A 10,987-nucleotide genomic window follows, 5' to 3' on the forward strand; every position below is an offset into this window, starting at 1 on the left:
ATGCGATTACAAGATAGATGCTTAGGGCAAAAGAGGTAGAGGAAGACCTAGAAAGACCTGAAAAGAGACTTGAAGAAAAGATCAAATGTATTTGGAGATAACATAAAACTTGATGCAAAATCGAGTACAATGACGTTCTAAGATTCATATAACCGATTTCATTTAGTCGGATAAAGCTTTGTTATCTTGTTGTTGACATTGTAAATGCTCGTTTTCCAAGCAAACTTAGTGTAAATGAGCTGTGTACGAGCTTTATCAGCCGAACAACCAAAGCTCAAGTTTGGGTTGTTTCCTGAACAAGCAAAAGCTTAGATGAACCAAATCCACTCCAAATTAAATACAAATTCGAGCTATTTCGAGCCAATTTACTTTGTATTCATATGCAATGAGCATAGTTGTCCCATTTTGTATGATAGAAACCCTCTTTGTCATGTATGTTTTTTAAGTAAATGGGAAAGAGACCACACTCACCCCCACTTATGATACGAACCAAATCCACTCCAAATTCAATACAAATTCGAGCTATTTCGAGCCAATTTACATTGTATTCATATGCAATGAGCATAGTTGTCCCATTATGTATGATAGAAACCCTCTTTGTCATGTATGTTTTTTAAGTAAATGGGAAAAAGACCACACTCACCCACCACTTATGATACGAACCAAATCCACTCCAAATTCAATACAAATTCGAGCTATTTCGAGCCAATTTACATTGTATTCATATGCAATGAGCATGGTTGTCCCATTTTGTATGATAGAAACCCTCTTTGTCATGTATGTTTTTTAAGTAAATGGGAAAGAGACCACACTCACCCACCACTTATGATTGTCCGGGTGGTGGTTGTGGTGGTGTTTGGTTTTGCAAGAGGACACGTTGCATTTTGGATAAGGGGAGTTTCAATCAAGGTCACCACCCCAACATGTTTAATGGAACTTACGTGCTTAAGTGGCTTCAATTCAAACCTACTACCAATTACACATGGAAATTTGGTGTTCGTTGGCTTTTTTTGGACTTAGCTTTTTGCTAACCTTGTTCAAGCATGGCTAGGCTTGTTCTCAAGAATCGAAAATGGCCCGTTGGGCTTCACTTTGTTTAGTATTTTTCAACTTCTTACGATTAGATATAATCATATTCTCTTACATAAATCCTAAAAGTTTGATAACTTTCATCAAATGGTTTAACGATTTCTAATTTGATTGATTTTTTATTACATGGTTGATCTCTAAAGAACGACCTAGAAATTAGACGATTCTACAATGAAAAGAATAACCGAAAAGATAAAACAAGAAGATTCGAGTATAATTTAAAACAAATTTTTTTATTGATTTTTAAAGTTGAAATATAGACATGTTGGTAAGAATGTTTTGATTATATTACACGTACTATTGCATTTAACACATCTTCATGTGTGTTATTGTGCCAAAAAATGTTCTTTGTATGCTTTGAACCAATTTGTTTGATTTTCTTGGAAACTTGTTGCTTGCCTCTGAGGGAGAGTACAATCTTTATGACAAAAATGATTTGATTTTCAGATTGTAGTCGGTAATTATGATCTTAAACAGTTTTTAGCTCGTGGGAATATTTATTTTAATGAAGCAACATATGTTGTGAGTAGGTTACTGATAGAGGCATGCACATGCTCAAGAATGTGATGATGGTAGGCATAGACAATATCGACTCAATGTGTCACATGAAATAGGTAGAACCTGTTTAATAATTTCAGGTCTCTGGCTTTCTTTTTTGTATGTGGGCAACATGATGGAGTGCCTCAATATGTCACGTGAAATAGGTGGAACCTGCTTAATAATTTCAGGTCTCATTTTTGTACGTGGGCAACATGATAGAGTGATTCTAACTTGTTGAGAATTCTCTCCCCTCTCACTCTCCTCAGGACCCCGGGGGGACAAACTGGTGTTGACCTATGCCTGGGGGCAAATGCGTATGATGAGACCTCTAGGAGATAGTCGTACACGCCTATGAATAAAAAGCTGATGAATTTAAGACTTTGTTGGTTTTTTATTGTATCATTGTGTAACTATTTGAATAAGAAATCAGTACGTCCTGTTCCATTACAAATTGTTGAATATTTACTGAGCTTTTCGTGTCCCTCATTTTTCAGGTGTGGGCATGAGTTCTGTTATTCTTGTGGTGCTGAATATCGGGATAGCCAACAGACTTGTCAATGTGCCTTTTGGGACGAAGACAACACCACCATAGAAGACTTGGTCACTCAGTCTATGCAAGAATCCGAGCAATGGGCGTGGGAAACATTCAATTCACTCCCCATGATAATGGATGCATACTCGGACCAAGAGAGATCGCAGCTGGCGCTGATCCAGAGATTCCTAGATTGGGGGGGGGGGTTTCAGTTTAAACCATCCCCCTTATCAATCCCCACCTCGGTGTACAGATTCTTATGTAGACGCCATGAAAGATCTCCATCCGCTTCCTTGGCTCGAGAGGTTTGTTTTCGTTATAAGTGATAACTACTACAAAATTATATTTGCTATGTGGAATTTATGAGTCAAATAATCGAAAGAAATTAGAAGCAATTAGGTTTTTTTTTTTTTTCAAACCCTAGAGTAGAAAAAAAAAAGATTAAAAATTGGGATTTTTTTAGGCTAAGTTGCGCTATGTAGCCTTGGACGATGTCGTTTGCCGACTGGACCACCACGGTAGCAGTCTTTTGGGCTTGCTGCGCATGACAACCAGGCTTTGGCTTGGGAAGGTTTCTGCACGGGCCTGCAACCCCCAGCCCATCTCCAACAGGCCTGCAACCATGCTGGACCTTGTCCAAGGTTCCCTAACGAACAAAGCCTGTTGCTTGCTGACCTTTCCCATTGCATGCTGGCCCATCTCGCAAGCCTGATGCTTGCTAAGCCTTACTTCAGATCACAGCCCGCCAGCAGTAGAACCTAGGCTGCTTAGCTCACCTCGCTCCAATCCAAAACCCGAAGTCGCGCACCATCCCGGGCTAGCACAAGCTGGGCTTGCTGACCCCTGCGCCCTCCCAACCCACGACCCAAGGGCTTGCAGCCTTCCCATAGCCTATTGCCATTTTTTATTGTTTTCTGCGGCCACCCAAGCCCAAACCCTTTTGGGCTATACTTTTTCGACCCAATACTAATTTTTTTGGCATTTTAAATAATTTTAACCCGAAAGTTATAATTATTTTTGCATATACGATCGACTATGTTTGGTCCCGATCTATTGAATTAATTAAAAATAACCTACAGTCCATTAATCTGATAATGAATCCAAAATTATTGACCTAAAGATCACTTTTAGACATTAACGATTCAATATTTTATTTCTTTTCTTTGAACCGTTGACTCACTTTCGTAGTCCTAAAGCACTCACACTTGAGTTCCTGAAGAAACTCAAATCCACTACACTTAGTTATATATTACATTCTATGTTCTTGCAGGAACCTCTCTTTTATGAACTAAACGTTCATAAACTAAATTGAACATGTAGTTTCAAATTTAGTGCCTTTGAAAGTTTTCATAAAATAATACACCTATGAAAACCCAACGTTTTTCATAAAAAACATGTCTTAGAACTTAAATGTTCTAACTTTGATACTTATGGATGATTCATTCTCATAGCACCAATCACAATCTTCTTCCCTCCAATTCAGTGGATTTTCGAACCGTCACAAGTTCGATTCTCCTGATTTGGACGTTTCTATTAAAAACCACTATATGTGGGTACAAGACGTGAATCTCCACTTGACTATCAAGAAGCTGAGAAACCATTGACGCCAACAATGGCAAGGAATAGTTGAATAAACATCCGCCTTGATCTTCATTTGAAGACTTATGCCCGAAACATTACAAACGGAAGTACCTCCCGAACGAGGATTCCATGGCTCTTTGGCTCGCTCCTACAGACTGTGTAATCATGAAAGACATTACCTGAAGCACACCATGATTACATCCATGAATGAGTACAATTCTAAAGTTTATAAATCCGATCAAATTTTGACTAGAGAATACTTTTCTCGTCCTTCCTTGTTTCTAACTCACTTCTGAATCAATAGTGTAGAAAGGGGAAGTTTACTAAATTCTCGGATCTGATTACTACCATAAACATATGGTAGAATCAGGGTTTGCCAAGGTGTGGCATCATGCCTGAAGCATGATCCTTGGCACCTAAAACCTAAAACTTCAAGAATAAGGGATAGTATTCCTAAACCTTAACCCTGCAGAATCTACTTCCGCCTCGATGGAATAGATCATTAGTTATGCACCTGTTTGTGCCCCTACCAATGTTGTTGAGAAGTACCATTCTCATAGTCAATATGTGAAACTAATTTTGCTCCACCGAACACCATTGGAAGAGTAAAATTTTGACATGGATAACCTTGTTGGCCGAATCCCCTTAGTAAGTCATTTACTTTGTGAACATTTTTCCATGTTCTTGGATTCAAGTTTGGTGTATGTTTTACTTATGGATAATCTTATTGATATTGTCCTCAAATATGAGTTAATTGAATCATGTTTCTTAATACATGTGACCGATTCAATTAAACATGTGATTAGGTAGGAATGTGGGAAAGTTAGTTGTCTAGATGAATGCGTACTACGCACATTAACTTTACACCTAAATCACATTTCTAACAATGACTTCAGGTCTATCCAACCTGATTAAGAGCATTAACACGCTTCCCGTTGTATGAATGGTACTGCATCACCATTTAAGGGACCTTAAATTCTTCATGTTGTTGAGTTTATAAGGATATTTGAGAGAACAATGATCATAAATGAATCAACTGAAGAAAATAGAGTGAAATATCTTTGCATCACCTCCAAGAATGAGCCTGAAGCTTTGATTTAGGGCCAATGGGTTGTCTCCCAACTGGAAACATGCCACATGTGGTCGGCCTGGAGCCGGGTGATTGAGCAGTTCACTTGCTTTGGCACGACCATTTGGGACACTTAGGTTGAACAATGATGCTACAACGCATCTCTTTACCCAAAGTAAGGATCTTGTACTTACAAGCACACTTTGCCAAAACCCGCTCGTTTTGGGAAACTTGATGTCTAAATCATCCCTTATAAAGATACGAAACAACTATCTTTTTGCAGTGGATTCAAAAGAATATATGTGGACTAATCCAACCAAAATGCGGACCATATAAATACTTATGGTTTTGGTTGATGAATCGAAAAACTGGTTACATGTTTGTCCACACACATTGCTGCTAAACCTCATAGCCGATTAAGGGCTCACCACCCTACTTGTACCTTAAAGGTTTGGGAGATTGGATAATTTCGGAGAGTTTATATCGACGGTTTTCGATAAAGTATTACATGTATTTTAGGTTTGTAATTGAACATCGAATTCTCATGTTCACCCCCAAATAGCCTCGCTTAGCGATCATAAAGTGCAATTTAAATGATCGCCCGAATTTTGGTAAACGTACCAAGTTTTTCGGTTTTTGCCTAGGGTTATGCAATCTTGTACGCAGCTATGTTGGTCCGCCTTGAGGCCTATTGCCACTCAACCTATATGACGTTACAGTTGGTTACTGGGTACAAACCTGACATTTTTCGTATTTACGCATTCCATGTGCCAAGTTGCACCGCCGCAACGTACCAATATGGGTCCTCAACGAAGAATGTGAATCTTTGTCGATTATAATTCTCCTTCACACTAGCTCTTTTAGAGCCCTTGCACGCAATCTTTTTACCGTTCATTTGCGGGTTTTCACTTTAATGAGACAGTCTTCCCGCCATTAGGGAGAGATAAGAACGTCAATATTCCTGTAGAACGGCGCGAATTTACGTGGATGTTGCCCACTATGTCTCATCTCGATCATCATACCGCACAAGTGTGATAAGCAAGTGCGATGAATTCTAGATCTTAAAATGTTGCTCCAGACACATTCCTTTGATCTAACTAAAGTGACGAGATCATAAACCAGCTGCAAACATGCCTGCAAGAATAGACGTACTTAACGGACGTCGAGTCAACATCCCTGGAGGGTGTACTGCCCCAGTTAGACTGTTTGGATACCCCTATTGGACAGTCTGGTACACCGGCGGATAGCCAATCAATCTGCCTTGGCCTGGAGCATGACAGATCACTCGATTCATAGGATTCACTTCTTTAGAAGAGGAAGACACGGCACACAATGAATCCATACTTGATCGCTGTCTCAAATCATTTCCATCTCATGAGAATAATCCGGATTACTCCCGAGACTTGAAGTTCTTGGTCTAGTATACTAGTTTAGATGAGCTAAATGGAATTGAACTGAGAGTACCATCGATGATGTTTTCACTTATATGGTAGCTACCGACATAAATGAAAAGCGACGATATCGAATTGTGTTCCGTTGATTAAGTGAAAACGTATAACTGATTGGACAACTGAAATTACAATCTAGGTCAAATTTCTTACCAAAATGTGTATTGGACATGTCGTTCCTACATTGCCCAAGGTAACCCTGTTATGTTACAAGTGGGAAAGGAAGCGTTATGAGATGAATGAAATAATGTGATATGATGCACGCCTTACGACGTAAGGATTTTCTCAAAACGTCATGTGATTGATAACAGTATTATTAAATGTGGTTAGTGTTTCTCCATGGGGATATAGATACGTAGATTGACATGTAAGTTCTCGAAGAATTACATGGACTGGTTCAATTAGTTCCAAAACCATGGATCACCCTCTTAACTTGTTTAAGGCGTTCACTTACAATCCGACGGATATGGTATACCCATCTAAGTGATTATTTGATTAATCAGGGATATGAATGAATCCCCTGTGTGTTAAACTATGAAGTCTTATTCTAAATTGCTAGAGTTACAGTTTATGTCGTTGACATGAATATCACTAAGACTTTGGAAGAGCTTGAGAAAACTGCCTTGCACCTAAAGATGGAATTTGAGATGAAGGATCTTAGGAAAACTTTTTTATGCCTTGACCTGAAGTTCAAGCGTTGTTCTGACGGTACCTTGGTCTACCAGTCGAACTACACCCTGAAGATGTTACCTTTGAGTATACCTTTGATCGTCCATATGTTATATGCAAATGAGACCCTTGATAAGGTTATAGAATCCAAAATTCCATATCCAAGTTCAACTTTGCACTTCGTTGTACTTAGCTTGTTGTATTAGACAGGACATCTCATTCGCTGTTGATTTTGGTAAAGATGCAGCATCGCGCCTACACGCATCCACTTAATTGGTATTAAAGACGTACCCTGAAGATACTACGTGGGCAAATCCCAAAGGCATCTCAAGCCGATCCAACCCCCTCATCCTCGGAATGATGCTTGCCTTACTCGTTATGCTAACGCTAGTTACTTATCAAACCCGCACAAGGCAAAATCCCCAAATAGTTATGTCTTTACCATTAAGGGAGATCACAATATCTTAGAGGTCCACGATATGACCTTATTTGCGAAATCTTCGAATCGTCCTAAGACTTACCTCACTTCACTACGCCACAAGTGAGACATGGTTAGGAGTTCTTGTTGAGCATATTCGAAGTACTTGCTGTGTTTTCATCCATCGTTGAGTCCCAACGACAATCCATGAATATTATGCCGCATGTATCAACCCAACCAAGCCATGATACATCAACGAAGTCAACGCCAAGACATATTGCGTCTACATCTACATCAACAAAACATCAGGAGATTGAAGTCATGCAAGTTGATCCCAAACAACCTTGCCGACCTCTACACGACGTCATTGCCAAAGTTAACCTTCCAGAAGCTTGTCCGAGGAATTGGTATACCTAACTATTCATATGCAATGCTTGTAGTTTTCATTTGGAAGTTATGTCAAACTCAGGGGGAGTATCCAGAAGTATACTCACTTGATCTTAATGTAATTTTTTCCCTACGATTATAAGCATTTTTCCCACTGGGTTTTTGCTACCTAACTAGGTTTTAACAAGACACCCATTTTGGGCTAATCATACCCTTGAGCTATTCTACTTACGTCCAAAAGACATATAGTTTTGACTTAATGCAACTTCTCACTTTTCTCCTTAGTCTATGGGTTTTTCTCCCACCTTGGGTTTTACCATAACGAGGTTTTGTGAGTTTTACTTTTTTATGCATTCTTCCGTTGATTTGAGACTCGCATTTGCTCATTGTGTCGACAACTTCATCAACTTTACTTACTTCATTGCTGAAGAAATGATGCACCATTTACTTGAGTATTTACACATTCAAAAGAAGGTGTTGCAGTCATATTAGATTAGGAATGTGATTGTGTAAATCCTAGTATATCTTGGAATATCTCTTATATTCCTATTATGAGTTGATTACCTATTAAGAGTTGTAATCCTAAAAGGATAAAGAATTAACCTTTCGTACTACTATAAATAAAGGCACAATGGGGTGGAATAAAACACACCCACAATTACACATCTCTTTCTTCTTCTCTCTATGCCGCACATTCTCTCTTTATATGGCCTCCATAATTGTTCAGTAAATTATGCCTACAACATAAAGGAGATTTTTTTTTAAACAAACGATATTATTTATATTAAGAGGGTGTGATGGTGGATTAAGCCTCACAAAGAAACAGTGTTTACAATATCGGTATCGTTGGAAATATCGATATACAAATTTTACGGAAATATAGATGAATATATCAAATATCAATATCGATATCAGTTGCATTCGATGGAAATCATAGAAATTTGCTAAAAACATTAAATTTTGAAATTATTGTTTAGGGAATGTTGTATGAAGCCACAACACACGTATGAATCAATAATTAATGACAAGATATTGTGTAAAAACAAGTATGTGATATGTGATAAGTGAGAATGAAAAACAAGTAATAAAATAAAAAACTTCACGAGAACGAATAAATTACACATAAATTAATTGAAACTTTCATCATGAAAGCAACACAAGTTTTATTGAGGATAAGTACGTAAATGAATAGAGACTACTTTCCAAACGACACTTATTCCTACTCTCTGTGTCGTTTCCTACTGGTCCTCTTACCGTTGGGGATTCTGTGATGAAGAATGATATAACCGCTGCAGTGGTGGCCAGGAACCTTCTCACTCCCAAAGATAACAGATTACTTTCCAAACGGTCTGATGAGTTGGCTGTTAAGGACTCTCTGGCTCTTAGTGTTCAGTGTGCAGGTTCTGTGTCTAATATGGCCCAACGCCTATTTGCTAGAACTCGCCAAGTTGAATCATTGGCTGCTGAAGTGATGAGTCTCAAACAGGAGATTAGAGGGCTCAAGCATGAGAATAAGCAGTTGCACCGGCTCGCCCATGACTATGCTACAAACATGAAGAGGAAGCTTGACCAGATGAAGGAATCTGATGGTAAGGTTTTACTTGATCATCAACGGTTTGTGGGTTTGTTCCAAAGGCATTTATTGCCTTCGTCCTCTGGGGCTGTACCTGGTAATGAAGCTTCAAATGATGAACCTCCAATGCCTCCTCATTCTGGGGTTTTGTCAAGTACTGAGGCTCCGGATAACCACCCTCCGGTGCTTTCTCTTTCTGGGGCTCTACCGACTGCTGAGACTTCCCCTAAGCAACCTTTGTGAAGGCTCCCTTTTGTTTGTTTATTTTGACTCATGTATATGTACATATTTGTGGCTTATCGAAAATATTAATAAATAAGCTTTGCTTCATTTCAATATATTGTGTTAAATACACCAAAGCCTTCTTCATACAGTTCTTTGAATTTTTGCTTTTGTTGAAACCTGTATTGTTGAAGCTTTGTGAGTGAAGCATGTAGTTTGAGGTAGTGTTCCCTTAATTTCCCGAGTGAGGAAAACTTCTCGGTTGGAGACTTGAAAAATCCAAGTCACTGAGTGGTTGTGAGACTGCCGAGTATTAAGGTGCAGTAGCATATGGTGGGAGTCCCCCAAGTCTTCAGGCGAAGAGAGTTGCCGAATGAGGTGTCTCGCTTGTTACTAATTTGTCAAAGTAACGAATCCTTGTTTCGATGTCACACATTCGCATATGCCTTATCTAAAAATATTTCCAACTTTTGTGTGTTTGATGCTGCATGCTATTGACTAGACAAGATCAAGTGCAATTAGTAGCTTTTCTCTCTTTTTCATCTTTTCTTTGGTGGAATTGTTTTTCGTTTCCACTAATCAGCCTGAGTGGATGCAAGATAACACCTTTCTCTATAGCTCAGATTGCAAAGTCGTCTTCATGAAAGTTTTTCCTTATCTTGTGAAGTACAACATATCCAAATTTGAGATCCATCGGAGTAGTACAACTTCAGAAATCCAGGTATGATGAGTGACTGTTTATCATTTGTCTGTCAACCCGTCAGATTTGTTGTGAGCTTTGAAACTCCATTTTCTCTTGTTCAGATCAACATACTTTCTTCATCGAAGTTGTTCCTTAACTTGTGAACTACAACATATCCAAATTTGAGATCCCTCGGAGCAGTATAACTCCAGAAATCCAGGTATGATGAATGACTGGTTATTATTTTTCTGTCAACCCGTCAGATTTGTTGTGAGCTTCGAAACTCCATTTTCTATTGTTCAGATCGGCATGCTTTCTTCATTGAAGTTGTTCCTCATCAACTCTTTCATAACATATCAAAAATTCAGGATGAACTAACGGTTAAATATTTCCAGATCTTCGAAACATCACAACAGCTTCGAAATCTGCAAGAAGCCGACTATCATGTTTGGAGCTTCAACACTTTAATTTCCGTCGCTCAAACAGAAACGATTCCTTCTTGAAAGTTGTTCATCTGCTCAAGAACTAGAGGGTGTCCAAAATTCAGCTCCATTGGAGAAAAGCAGCAGCTGCAAAAATTTGATAGAGGAAAGGAGGCGAAGCTTTGTTGGATTTCTAGGCTGGGGAAGATTCCAGTTTTTGTAGCAACTTCAGTACTGGTGAATTGCTTGTATTTTTGTCCATAACTAAATTTTGGACTTTGAATTATTATTTGATCTATTATAATATGTTTGGGAACATATATAAGTGAATAAATAAGAGGGAAGATTTTGGGCC

General features: G+C 38.7%; 1 long non-coding RNA gene across 1 annotated transcript; it reads left to right on the forward strand.

The window, feature by feature from the left end:
- The first annotated feature begins 10,167 nt into the window (after positions 1–10,167).
- On the forward strand, positions 10,168–10,987 carry LOC126587440 (uncharacterized). The gene is made up of 2 exons (XR_007611070.1): positions 10,168–10,430; positions 10,606–10,987. It is a non-coding gene; the product is annotated as an uncharacterized LOC126587440 (long non-coding RNA).

Source organism: Malus sylvestris, chromosome 10, assembly GCF_916048215.2.
Source record: "Malus sylvestris chromosome 10, drMalSylv7.2, whole genome shotgun sequence".
NCBI lineage: Eukaryota > Viridiplantae > Streptophyta > Magnoliopsida > Rosales > Rosaceae > Malus > Malus sylvestris.